The sequence below is a fragment of the Calypte anna genome, chromosome 3 (genome assembly GCF_003957555.1).
Source record: "Calypte anna isolate BGI_N300 chromosome 3, bCalAnn1_v1.p, whole genome shotgun sequence".
Taxonomy (NCBI): domain Eukaryota; kingdom Metazoa; phylum Chordata; class Aves; order Apodiformes; family Trochilidae; genus Calypte; species Calypte anna.
In genome coordinates, this window is record NC_044246.1 from 9,175,263 (window position 1) to 9,190,287 (window position 15,025).

The 15,025-nt window shown below is 37.1% G+C and overlaps 1 protein-coding gene across 1 annotated transcript in view; it reads right to left on the reverse strand.

Annotated features, from left to right (window-relative positions):
* Positions 1 to 15,025, reverse strand: part of AKT3 (AKT serine/threonine kinase 3) — a 143,380-nt gene that overhangs the window by 115,253 nt on the left and 13,102 nt on the right. The gene's annotated exons all lie outside the window — the stretch shown is intronic.

The window sequence follows — 15,025 nt, forward strand, 5'->3', positions numbered from 1 at the left end:
TTGCAAAATTCTCTCACCTTTATGAGGCATTAAGAAATAATCTCTGTGACACTTATCCTACTGTAAGAGGAAGAAATGGAAAGCTGCAGCTATCAGTACACCTCTGAAAATGCTTGAGGAGCTATTCACTTTGCCTAAACTTGTTACCCTGCTAAGTGGAACTAACAGTCTTGGTTCACTATTTTGACTCATAAGACACATCTAGAAGGTGAAGTGATTGTGTTCAGACTTCTCACAGGAAGCATTCATTCCCACATTTCAGGTTAGGTGTCAGTGAGATGATTCAACAAGGGGAAAAAACCCAAGCAACAATTTTACAAAAAAGCCTTATCACACACACACACACACACACACACACACACACACTTGCTTGGAAGTGTCCCCACATTACTGAATGAATACTTTTTCTTTTTGCCTGAAAAATCACAAGGGTAAAAAGAAGACAAAAAATGCTATTCACCAAGTCTACGACACTAATGAATACTTCAGACACACTTATTTCAGATTGTTATATTTTCATAACATTTTGCATAACATAAGATCAAGAGACAGACAGACAAAAAACCTGAAAGCTTACATTTCTAATGGAAGTATTTTATGAAATATAAATTCTGCTGAGGAGTTTCTAACACAAACCTTTGTAACATTAAGCTAATGCTAAAACTCTTAAAAGACATCTTAGCACAGAGAGCTGACAGTTCAGAAACACCAGAACTCCTGCAAAGAGACAGAAAGTACAAAAAAAGCAAGTGTTCTCAGAGAAACAGAAATCCATAGTACTCTCAGTAAGTGTAGGATACTTGGATAAAATAATTCTGGATTTTTAACCGAGTAATCCTGAATGCTGTGTTACTGATTAAACCAGTCAGTGGGAATGCATCTGAACAATTATTTATTACAAAACCTTCTTTATCTTTTCGCACATGAAAAAACTGCAGATTTCAAAATTAATTAAAATACCCAACAATTAAGTACTGTACTTGATCTGTACTTTTTAATTCTGACCTTTGATTTTTAATCATCCTTTATTTAAATCTTAAGAGAAAACAACCTAAAAACTTCAGTTCACACACAAATAAATAAAATTTTAAAAGCCCTCTAGATTTTGTGTACTCTGGGACACTCCTTGCACATCCAGTGCCATGTCCCACAAGGTTTTTTTGTACCTTAGCTGTTGTTCAGTGGAGAGACTCTTCCAGTTGGTGCTTTTTGCATGTTCCTCCAGCTGCCCAGTGGCATGCTTTCCATGACAGATGCTCTGGCTTCATTCTTAACATATGTTCCAGATGATAATTCCATCTTCTTTTCTGGATAACTTTAGAGCCAAGGGGTTTTTGAGCTGTCTAATGAATCTTGGCATCTGTTATAAATTCATTCCATTTAATACATAGTATTTTTCTAAGGCATTTGCTTTCAAAGGCATTCAGATGTCTGTACCTTTGTTGGATTTCCAGCTTTCACATCCATATGTTGAGATGGAAAGAAATATCTGAGTTGAAGTTTCACACCCTGGTCTTTAAAACATGGATTTTTATGACCATATCTTATTTAGCTGATAAATTAAACTGTTGCCTTGCCAGTTTGTAATGTTATCTCCTTACTGAAATCCCCAGATGACAGTCACCTTACTACCAAGGTACATATAAATTTATTACTTTCTTGTATTTCTTTGCTTTCCAGTGGAGTATTTGAGCTGGGAGTTTCCAGGGATTAGTTACATTCATCTAAATTTTTTTCTTTATAATTTCAGAATAGCATTGCAAACTAAACAAAGACACACACACACAAAAAAAAAAAATATAATGTTTTCTATTTAACTTCATCTTCCAGTCACAGAATGACAAGGACATGTTGCAGCATCTCAGAGTTTACTGCAATTACCACAGAATTCTTTTTGTTACAGAAACTTAAGTAATTAAAAAACTACAAGTCTCTCAAATGTAAGCTTTCACTATTTTTTTCCTAAAACCCTATCCTCGCATTAAACTTTCTCTATTTTTCCTTCTTTGATGCTGCTGTACCTAGCAACAGGTACTTCATTTCCATACCAAAGCTGCCCACGTTCCTAGTCTATCCAACCCATCTTTTAAATGTCACCATTCTCTGTATCCTTCCCATTTTATCATTTATCCTCTACTCTCACAAGCCCACCAGCTGCTTAGAACCATGCAAAAATAGTACCATTTTCCAGCAACTCTTTCAACTCTCTCTTTCACAGAGAACAACTGAGGCCCAGGAAAAGGTGTAGCAAAACTGACGACAGACTTTTTATGCTGGGAATAACCAATAGCAATTACAGTTCAAACCAAAAGGAAAATATCTGTAAAGCATTTTAATTATTCCGTTTTTATCATTTCAAACCATGAACAGATTCCCTAACTAGAGTAGAAGCTGAAACCATCTCTGCATGTTTCTCTTTCAGAAATGAAAGCGCTCTTCAGCACAGCATGAGCATGAAAGGCTGGTTCCTGGGAGGCTTTCCTTACAACAGGCTCTAAGAAACTTCTCCTGATCTTTACTGCTCAGTACCTGGTCCATACCCCAGGCTCCACAGCACCTCACACCATTCCATAATTAAAAAGGCACATCAATACAGATAAAATTTAAAAAAGGATCTATCTCTTCTCCCATAGTGAAGACTTCAGGAAACTGGCGTCTTTGTATGCTTTGTTGAGTCCTGTATTTCTGATTTGAAGCCTCTGTAAGGCTTTATGTACACTAAAAGCATTTCTATTTAAGATGGTGCATTTTTGAACACCATTCTCTTCCTATATGTTACGTTCTATAAAGCATTTATTAATGCATTCTTCAAGCACTGGTTAAATCTCAAGGCACTGAATCTCTTGACAGAGTAACTGTTAGCATTTGTCTATTCTAGAAAAAATTTAAAATGTTAATGAATAGATTGATTTCTTGCTTTGTGTATTAAAAATATCACATGCACACTCTTCAGTGAAGAAATACGAGCAGATTTGCAAGGAACTCCAAAGATGACGAGGTATTTGGAGCATTTTTAAACATGCCTGTTGGCAAAATGTCAGAGACACTGCTAAGCCACTCTTTTTATAAAGGGTACATCTAATCAGTATAAAACTTGCTTCTACACTGCAGCTACAAATATATTGAGATGAACAGTCTCCCAGTCACAGGTGGCTTTGAATGAAGTGGATTGCAAAAAAGGAAAGGCTACTCATATGCTAAAACTATAGTGTAGGATGGTATTTACCAGAAAAATACAAATGCCTATTGTGAGGCAACTTCCCAGTGACAATTACTTTACTGAATAAGACAACTCGTGACCTTCTCTCAGCAAAATTCACTTTATTGTCAAGATATTTTTCCTTCTGGAAGAAAAAGTCACACTATGGAACACCAGTGATGCTTTTGCTCTCCACTTGCCTCTCAATAAAAAAAACCTTTTTTCTCCCCCTTATTTTCATCAGCCTTAGAGTAGTAATGTGTTACCTCTTTCACAGGAAAATTCATTACAAGGAACCAACTCAAATTTAGATTTTATATTCTTATACTAGAATACTGTTTCTCAAAAATACTCAAAATACTTATTAATATTAGAATTTTTAAGAATGTGACATTGTTTGAGTGGGTCAAGCTTTTATTATGGAAGGTACTATTTATTATTCTTTGCCTGTCTACAGCAGATTACTTAAACCCTCACTACTAATCCACTAAGCACTTGCAACATTATCTGTTAATGACTATACTGCTACTGGGGAGATTGGCATAAAAAATTATTTATACTTACACCTAAGTATGTATTACACAGATACTATATACCACAAATAATACAGTAGGACTGTAATTGTTTCCTTAATTCTCTCTCTTTAGACTAAATATCTACAGCTGCATTCTTGAAGAGAGCACAAAAGTTCACAAAGTGTTAGAAAGGATCCCTAAAAGCAGAGGGGGTTTTTTGTTTTGTCTGGTTTTGTTATTTTTATCAGGAAAGATACATAGCAATATGGTTGTGGCAAATGGGAAACTAGGAGCTGTTTGTATGTGCATTTGCCACAAAAATTATTTATTTGGTCTAATATCAGCATGGTTAGCCCAAACTACTGCACAGAATAGCAATTCCCTCTCTCCTTTAGAGCAAGGATGGTTGGATCAAGTGAGGTAAAACTTCACCAGCTCTACATAAGCCTCTTTGTGCCAACAGCAGTTCCACATAAAATCCTATGCACATGGTGTAAATTAAATGTGTAAGATCTTGGCTGTGATCGAAAACCATCCAAAAGTATTCCAAATGCAAATGCTTACAACAAATAATCATTTCAAATATTCATTGTCCATGCTTAAATCATAAAGACCATGATCATTCTCCACATTTTGGTATACAACCAAACAAAACCAGAAGTAGGCTTGCAACAAATGAATTTCAGCCCAATTCTAATTTACAGGAATTCTACCAAATTTAGCAGAAACTTTATGGACACTTCACTGCAGAAACTCAAAAGGCTTAAAAATTAACATTCTGTGAAGTTTCACTGGATGCCCACCAACACTGTATGTATATTCTGACCTCTGAGAACCATTAAGTATAATTTTAATTTTGAGTAATTCCCAGAAGACAACAACTCACTAACCTCAGAAGGATACTTGTCTATCATAAGCTTTAGGGGTTTTTTCTCGTTAAAATACTCTTTTTTAAACATCTTACAAACTCCAAGCCCAAGAGGATTACAAAACTACCTCATCATTTGGCAAAGAGGGTGAATTTGCGGCCCTTTTCTAAATATGAATTTCAAAGAAAACCATTTGAAATTCCAACTAGTTGTGCTGCATTCTGGTAATTGTGATAACTGAAGTTTTAGGTGCAGTTTTATAATCAATTTACTCTTGCAAAGGTGGGGACAGTCACTAGGAGCCTCTGCTGCTCCCACGTTCCCATGTGTGCCAGAACTGCTGTTTCTGCAGCTACATGGTGAGTCAGGTCAAGGAAATGATCCATTTGAAAGTTAAGCTAGGAAAATAAAAATAGATTCATTTTCAGCTAGATAAATTTCCTGGTGTGATTCACCATGTCACCATTACAAGCACAAGTGCCAACATTGCCAGGCAAGAAGAGGGCACGACACTTCCCCCATTCCAGCAACAGCTTCCCCTGAACACAAGTTTCAAGCAAACATGGAACTGCATCTATCAGGGGCAAGTTCACAAGCTTGAACTTCAGAAAAGTTTCCAATGTATTAGTCAGCATACATAAACTGGCATGATATAACAGCCACCATAGTTCAGAACAAAGTGAGTGACTACTGACTTTAATCAGTGCTGTATGAAACTACATTATTCTTTAAGCATTTTCATCTAGGTAAAAGTTATACCACTAATCCATCTGCTTTTCATCTGGTCAAGAGTGTAAGTACAGGTAGAGATGTTGCCACGTTTCTATGGCTCACTCTCCTAGTGATTGCTGTTCAGGGGTTTCCTCCAGTCTCCCTGGAAGTCATCTAGCAAAAACCATAAGCTTAAGAATTCATAAGGGACAACTGGGTTTTTTTGCATCTTATTAACAACTCCTCCCTTTCAGATTTCACCTCTTTCTCTGCAACGTGTCAGGAGTATAAACAAAACCCAAAAAATCCATTGATTCTCCATCAGGCTGAACTAAAACTACTATTGGAGTCATTCTACTTCCTATACAACAATCACATTTTAAAAACCATGAACACTGAAAGGTAAGGCACTCAGGAATTTCACAAGGATGAACAAACATTCAGAAAGCTTTTGAGGTGAAGTATCAAATACTACTTCCATTTTATCTGAGGGAAAATGTGACTTGAAGAAAGTTAAAATCCACAATGCTAAAGACTAAACTGTTGGCCCAATTCTTTACATAATTTACCATCTTGCATGTCTTTCTTCATTAGGAACAAAGCCATCCACAAGTTCATCACAACAAGTCTCAGTAACCTTCTTAGCAAGACAATGTTGATAAAACACCAGCGGGAAACTATCCCCAGTAAAATTTTTACACCTCAAGTGTTCAAATGTGAATTACTGAGTATTAACAGTTAGAATTTCAATGCAAAAATGGTAACAATAACTAATAAAGCTGTGAGCTTTCTGGTTTTGCACAGTTAATATGCTGCCATAGTTTAATTAAATATTTTTGGGAAGACTACTTCCAAAAGCAAGACAGCCATAATTTCCAAAGTGAACTTCAGAACCTATTTGAAAAAGGGAACACAGTTTCCTATCAGTGTGCTGGCATCCGATGCATTCATTTCCTATCTTCCTATCTGCTTTAAGAAAGCACCCTGTAAGAAAGTAAACCATAAATTCACAATTTATGGTAAACAAGATTTTGGTTGAAATTATCTGACTACAAAGAAATGTGCTTAGATTTCTAAAAAGTAAGCTAAGACTGCCCTGATTTGCAAGGAAAGCAATCAATAATAGCAGACTCTTTGGGACAGAGTTTGTACTGAAGAGGACTAGAAAAAAAATGAGACTTGAGGTACATCTATGTTACAGATGAGGGGTATATCTCTGAAGCAAATGTTCTAATTACCAACTGTTAAAAGCTTTGGCTTACACTGTGACCACACTTCATACATTCCTACTGCCAAGAGGCACTCAACCCATAGGAACAGAGATATGAGTGCAAAGCAAAGCACTGGAAACATGTACAGATAGTTTGGACATCAAAACCCAAGCACTTCTTGAGAGACTGCTCCTATTGTGCTATTTTATGTGCTAAGGGAGACCTAGTGTGAGACCCAGGAAACCTTCCCAGTGCAAGTCAAGGTCTGTGCTGCTGGAACTGAGCAACACTGTTTTGCCTGCAATTTGGGAAAGTTTAAGCTGCTCTCAGTAAGTTGGAGGTTTAGTAAATTCAAGGCATGACTACCATCTTCCTTCCACGTTTTAATGTGAAAAAATCTCTCAATTTGTCAACAGAATGTACGGATGGTCATGAAGGGTAAATGGTCCCTGCAAAAAAAAAAAAATGAAAACATAGAAAGCAACCTAGACAGCATTCAAGTGGTTACAAAACCTTCTTGTTCTCCATCTTCTACTCATTCCATAAAACATCACTCATCTTATCTCTTCCCAGAGCTTACTTTTCAATATATCAATTTGCAGTCTCGACTGCCTCGATATTTGTGCCCTAGAACTTCAACTTCTCCATCCAGTCCTAAAACTGCTTCAGGGCCTAGTTTCAAGTCACAGTTGCTGACCTTATTAATGTTTCTGATTATTACAGCAGGGGTAGTATAAAAGAAGTAGGTCCCACAGAAGCATAAGCTGATTGACCTAGCTGAGGTGAGAAGAACAGACACATGGATTGCTTTTGAAATAAAAGAAAGCACAAAAGACTTCCCTGGGAGCTTTGTCATTGCATGGTTTGTATGGTATGCTTTTACCCATTATATTGACTGGCACACAGGTATATTTGAGGGAAGATGATTTTTATGAAGTATCAAAACCCCTGGCATTGCAAACAAGTTATCCTTACAGTAGCAACTTGGATGTGAAACTCACATAAACACAAACAGAATTAAGTTTACTCAACAGATTACAGTATGTCAAAGGTATTATACAGTGGGACTACTTAAGATTTAAATAAAAAGTAGGAGTTCTATTAAACAGAAAACATGTTTTTGGGAAACAGTTCCCTAGAGTCTTCCCCAGCAGCACTACTTCCAACAGCTGCTGCCAGGACAAAAGTGTTGTGAGCATGGAAAGGACAAGGAATTATCATCATCTTGCTCCTCAGGTCCCTACAACAGGGAATGTCAACTTTGCTTTTGTATTGCAAAAGTATTGCACTTGTGGGTAGCAAACTGGTGTGAATAAGAGAAACTGGTATGAGCAGAGAAAACCTTCAGAACATGAACAGTAAGGCAGCATTCATTACAGAGAAACAGAGAATATTGTAACATCAGAGTGCCCAGAATATTAAAACAAAATCCACTGCCTAGGTGTGCTCCTGTGTAACAAGCAACTAATTGTCACAAATAATAAAAGCACTTTTTACCATTAAAAGTAAGAATGTGTGAAAACCCGAAGCCTGAGGTGGTAAGCACCAGAAACATGCCTTACAAGACCCTGAAAGTATGATCATAAACAGGGGTACTTTTTAGGTACTGAATTTGTTTAACTTATTTTGAAAAATCTGAGAATCAAAAGCACCAAATTCTAACATATTGGTACTTTCATGAACATTCCATGATAATAATACCCTACTAATACAAACATAGGACAACACCCTCCTCCCTTGAAATATAGTATTGCATCTTCTATCTGACACATTACATGTAGGAATTAATAAATTTAATCCAAGAACATGCACAGAATTCTAGCTGCTACCATCTGAAATACAGTTCCATCTAGAAGAATGTCTTTTTTACCAATCCAAATCACAACTTCACAGCCATCTGAAAATTAGAAACCAGCTGTATTACATCTAAACTGAAACAAAACCAATTTGAAAAAATTTAAAAGCTACTCAACCATGTACAATTACCTATATTGGTATTCACCAAAGATACTGCAGAGACAAATCTTGAGACTATTTAAAATATCTTGTGTTTCAAGCTCCAATTACTGCAGCAAACTGCCTTTACCTGCAGCAACTGGTTATAACCCACAGCAGAGAGCTGCAGAAATAACACTGGAATAAATAGTTATTTAGTGAAGAGAACATCCCACATCCATCCTAGTTGCATCAAGTTAAGATTTTTACGTGGTCTGACCTTCTTTCCAGGACAAGTCGGGCTAAAACAGCAGTGAATTATACCAGAAAGAAGAGCTTGGCACTCAACTTTGAGGCAAGAGGGAGAGAGGAAGGGCACACAGGGCTCTTCTCCTCTCACAGTGGGGTGGCTGCAGGAAAACATCCTCCACATGCACAGATCTCTGCTCAGACTGTATGCAGAAGCCAAAAAAACATTGTGTGAGGCTTCCCCAAGTACAAGTAACTGGACAGATTTACATAAATCCACTGAGTGTATGCTACAGAATTTTCTAGTTATTTGACAGCTTAAAAAAATAGTTTTAAATATATGGATTTAAACATTTATATAGGAGAGCCTGAACTGTCACTTCTCTCCTCATGAAGCTGCCTCTTTTACATTCATATAATATTTTACTGGAACTTACAGTATTTCACATTTTCTACTAATTAGCCAGAATTAGAATAGAAGATTGGAAGAAAAGATTATTTAGTTTAAAGTGGTTTACCAATGAAGATTTTGCCTTAAACTACTATTTGCTGAGACAATTAGAAAAAAATAGTTTCAATTTCTTCTACTTTGTGTAGCAGATGTTCATGATAGTCTATTTAAATTTGTCTTTGTTAGAGGTGTGTTAAACTGCTCAAATAATTCAGACAATCTGCAAACAAGATTTCTGACAGGCTGTGAATAACACTCAATTAGTACCATAACTTCTGAGATTAATTTTTCAATCAAGGCATTCCTGCCCCCACCCAAAAAAAGCCCAAAAAAAAGCTCACCACATACTACATGAACCAAGTCTATTTTCCAAAATTAACATCTGTTTGGTCTTGATTTAACTGTAAAACCCAATGTCCAATAAATTAAATTACCAGCTGTTTTTCTGAATTACAGAGGGTAGGGAGGCATGTTACCTTAAAACTCTTAAGAATTTGTACTTTAAACAACCATATTCCTATTTGAAACAATAGATGTATTCCACTAGACTATTTATTCCTCTTTATAGTAGATATAACAACAACAAATATTTTACACACGGTTGTTTCTTAAAATCCCTTGATAAACTGCATTGTGTCCTGAACTGCAAAAATGAAAACAGACCAGCAGCTGAATGAACCTCATCACAGTAAAACAAACATATCCTTTTCTGTGAACTCTGTGACTTTAGAAATATTAATACTACTTCAGGTAAGTCAATTCTGGATACTAAGACGTTATGAAAGGCTGTATTTAGAAAAGAAAAAATAAAATAATTGAGAAAAAGATGGATATACTGTTTAGTGGGCAATCTCATTACAGGAAAGCTTCATGGCATCTGATTTTCAAACACCCCCATCTCATTACATCACACTTCTTACATTACCATGGTTAAGCTATAGCAATATTATACTTCAATTCCCCCTCTATTAAACTGATACAGTGGTACTTCCGTACTTCAGGTAAGTGTTCTGAGACAAAATAATGATATAAAAACCTGTTAATTATATTAATGTCATCCCCATAATCAAGTCCAACACATTATCCATTCAATATAACGGGTAAAAGTATAGCATGCAAACCAGGTAAAGACTGCAATGACAAACAGCACTACCTAATGCAACACACTTCAACCTCCAGAGGTGTGGTGACCGAAGTACCACAATAGAAGAACTAACTTAAACTGACAACATTTTGTTTTGTCTTCAAATGATGATTTAATCACCTTGTTATGCAATACACATAAGGTATACTTCAAACAAGCAAGCAACACACTTACTCTTTCCATAAAGAAAAAGTTAGCTAAGATGTAAATTTAAAACACTGTCCTTTAAAAAGTTAGCGTCTGTGTCAATTTTTCCTTGGTCCCAAATGATCTTTTAATAGCATGGTAACAACGATTCTTAAATCTTTTCATGTGTTTAAACTAATTGAAATTTTGTGCACAGGTTATTTATAAAGAAATTAGGTTGCAATTAAGCATAGTTATTAATGATTCTTAAATCTAATTGTTGTGACTATTATAGACCACAGGCAAGGTCAACTCAACAACTCAGCAAACTTCAGCTTTAAAGAAAAAAAATAACACCTGAATTCCATGCATAAACCCCACTTTTTGGAGAATCATAGAATTTTCAGGGTTGGAAGGGACCTTTGAGACCATTTAATTCCAACCCCCATGCCATGGGCAGGGACACCTCCCACTAGATCAGGTTGCTCAGAGCCCTGACCTTAAAAACTTCCAGAGATGGGGCTTCCACCACCTCTCTGGGCAGAATGTTCCAGTATTTCACCACTCTCATTGTGAAGAACTTCTTCCTAACATCCAATCTAAATCTACCTTCCTCTAGTTGGATCCATTCCCCCTAGTCCTATCACTACCTGAAATCCTAAAAAGTCCCTCACCAGCTTTCTTGCAGTCCCCCTTCAGATACTGGAAGGCTACAATGAGGTCTCCTGGGAGCCTTCTCCTCTCCAGACTGAGCAACCCCAACTCTCTCAGTCTGTCTTCATAGGAGAGGTGCTCCAGCCCTCTGATCATCCTTGTGGCCCTTCTCTGGGCACACTCCAGCACATCCATGTCTTTCTTGTAATAGGGGCTCTAGAACTGGATACAGTACTCCAGGTGGGGTCTCATGAGAGCAGAGTAATATACATGTACAATCATTTCTTAATGATATAGCTCTAATTATACTAAGTTCATTCATTTATAAAAATAGCTGTTTCCAAACTGATAAATTAAAAACACACCCTCCTTTCTAAAATTTTAAATTTTATTTAATACAGTAAAAACACATTACGCAAGATAAAAACACTCTCAACAGAATTTAAAAAAAAAACTGCATAATGTTGTGCTTATAAGCAAATTCAAAATGTAAAAGTCACTTCAGCTGTTAGTGTAGAGTCCCTACACCAAATGCATGAATGTAAAACACGTTTTAACTCCTGTATATCGGCAGCAAAGGGTGGATCAGTGTATTTCAGATTTTTAGTCAAGATACTTCCCTAGAAGGAAAAACATTGGTGTCATCTAAAACAGAAACTCATAAAGACAACAGATCTCTCTTCTAAGATGGCTACAGAATAACTGGAAAATAGGAAGAAGACAGCAAAACTATTATCCTCTCTGAAAACACAGTGAGCCAGTGAATTGCAAGATGTATTCCCAGCAGCACAGGGACACAAGGCTGTAAGATCCTTTCTTCTTACCACTAAATCTGAGAGTTTAGGACACAGACAACCATAAGATTGTCCACACAAAATACATTCCCACAACTCTCTTGCCTGAGCTCTACTCCAGAGGACTCCTCAGCTGGCTCTCCACTTGTACAAGTTCTGATGTCATATTAATAGTTCAGTTCAGATGAGGAGAGCAGCTTTGCAATAAATCTTCCTCAAGCCCCAGGTAATGCTCTTTTGTTTGCTGCATCAAGCAGTCCTGAAGTGCACAAACCTGGTGCCTTTCAGACAGAACTAAAAACCACAAGATGTACTCCAGAAGCACTGCTGCTGCTAACGGGGCACAGGAGCAAACAGAAGCCAGAGCAATACTCACTTCACTTACACGTGAACTGGGTGTAGACAGTTACCAGGCTCTCCCACTACCACTTATTTCATCCTCTGAATCTGCCCTCACATTACTTGCTCAGGCAGGCCCAGCTGCTGTGCTTCAGGGTCTCCTTTCACCTATGAGATGGGACCTGACTGCACTTGAGGTTCACTGAAGTCCTCAGGCTTTGCTTCCTCTTGGGTTTCATGTCTTCCCGTGTCAGAAGTTCCCAACTCCAGGACTGTTCTCAACTCATCTCTGCCCATCTGACCAGTCACACAGAACAGATTACTCTTCCTCAGCATAATCTACTCTCACCACACGGAAACTTCTCATAAAGATTACTCAAAGCCTCAGTATGATCATCCTTAAATAAATTTAATTCATACATTTCTTAAATTCGTGCGCTGGTTGATTTTAAAATAGTAAATGCTTCTATCACTTTCCACTTTGCTTTCATCACTTAAGCACAAGCCAAAAGGCAGACCACTGAAGCCAACCACCAGCTTTTCAGTGTTCAACAGCAGGGTTAAAGCGTACAAACTTGTAACCCTCAGCCCTCTATTATGGACATGGATACAGCACTAGCGATAATAAAGCAAACATTTTTTCACTGCATTTCACAGGTACTAAGACTTGTAACACTGTGCCCTAAGGGACACTGACTTCCCCAGACCCTACCGGAGTCTCAATGCTGAAAGAGATCCCCAGCTCAACCAGTAATGCTCCCCTCTCAGTCCTACACTCAATACACTTAATCTGCCTTTGCAATGGCCTCTTTCACTACCCAATTCCTCAACAAAGTTCTTCCCAGTACTTTCAGGTCATCCTCAAACTCGTTGACTGAGCTGTGAATCAGAGACTGCACTGCTCTGTTCTTTCCCTTAAATCACAAACCCTCCTGACTGCTGAAGGGAAGGACTTTTAAAGGTCCCAGGCTGTACCCACATGACGAAACCATTCCACATAAAAGAAATATATCAGTCAACAAAAGCAGCCAGTGCCTCATTCCCTACATTTCCAGTATATAGGATTTAAGCTTTTATTTCAAGTTAAAGTCAGTCTAGAGAATGAGATTGAATGCTGCACCACACACGTGGTTCAGGACTGTCCAAAAGACCAATCGCTCGGGGTGTCCACCAGGAGAAGAGATCCCATGCTCAGCTTCCTCCAGGAAGAACCTGGTTTGTACACACCAAAATTCTATGAACTGAGTCGATGAGGGTCCAGTTGGGATGGTCAGAGAATTCCCTTTAAAACTCTAATAGCATGACAGTAGGCAGAAGCAGGGCAGCTTTACCCAGTCCCATGGTGTTCTTGGTACAAACAGAATATACTTAGTTGGCAAAATAAAAAGCTTCTACCAAGCATATTCCGACTTTCAGAATTTAGATTAAGGTTGGATACTTTTTCTTAGCAACAGATTAGAAAAAAAGTGCTTAACAGCTCTGATTCTCTTGCTGCAGAGGAAGGTCAGGGTAGAAGTTGTAATTAATGAAATGCATAGCCATTGAATTAAATGCTTACAAATTCTTGACACTCAAAAACACCGCTGCACTTTGCCTTTTATTTTCAGAAACAAACACTTTAATACACCAGCAACCAGAGTAAGTCAGACACAGAAAACTAACAACAACATTAGATCTAATTTAAAAAAAAATATCCCACTTTCAACTTACACAGTTACCTATACCAAGTAGGAAAAACAGCTACACATTCATCCGAAATAAATTAAAATAAAGAAAAAACGTGTGTAATGAGATGTCTTCACTCAGAAAAAAAAAATAATTACTAACTAAACTGACACAAAAATGGCAACTCAGTAGGCTTTAGTGAATAGATAATAAAACAGCATGAGTAGGGAAATCTTTATTTTACATTTCAGAATTTCAAATATTCAGTAAGACATTGGGTTTCATTGTACACTGTCCTTTTCTGGACCCCAACAATTAATATATGTATATCCAGGCCTCAGATGTGAAATCAGGGAGTAGTAAGAATGAGCAGTATTACACAAATGAACTGAGATGTTGTGTAAAAGATAATTACGTGGGTGATCCTAGTTATTTTCTAATACATTTCAAAGAAATTATATGAAATAATCAGAAAGGAAATCAGATATCCAAACTGAGCAAACAACAAGAAGATGGGAAGGAAAAGTAATTTAAAACTTTAAATAGTTCCCATAGTGTATTATTTGATTTGCTATAAATGTAAATATACAGACCAAAACAGGAAGCAAGCCTTAAGCTTAACTCACTTTAGCCCCCATTCATCTACAATACCCATAATGCATCCTGAGATACAATTTATGCAGGAATAATAACAGAATAATAAAGTTTTTCTCTCATTCTCTTGCCTTCTTTGACATTTAATGTCAATCTGCAATAACAAAGCTAATAATGATCTTTGTCTTCACACATTGCTATTGAAACAAAGCATTCTTTTGTAAATTAAAGGGCAATTTTGTTCCCACTATTTCAGTCTGAATCTTTCTGGGCTAGAATCACCAAAGCTCATGGCATAAATTACCCTATAATCCAGAGCACCTTCTCTCTGCAAAAAAGATTGTTCTTTTGGAAATAATCATGTACACAACCACAACCCAAAGCAGAGCTGCATGAAACACTGAAGATTTTATCTTAAGTTCATTACATTATACAAATGCCAGCTATATCCAGAGGTTTCTCTTTCAAAGCTTAACAAAAAGCAACCTTCCCAAATTTGCAAATCATATGGTGACACATTATAAAGTGACATCTCAAGAATTCACAGGAATTCAGATGTAACAGAAAAC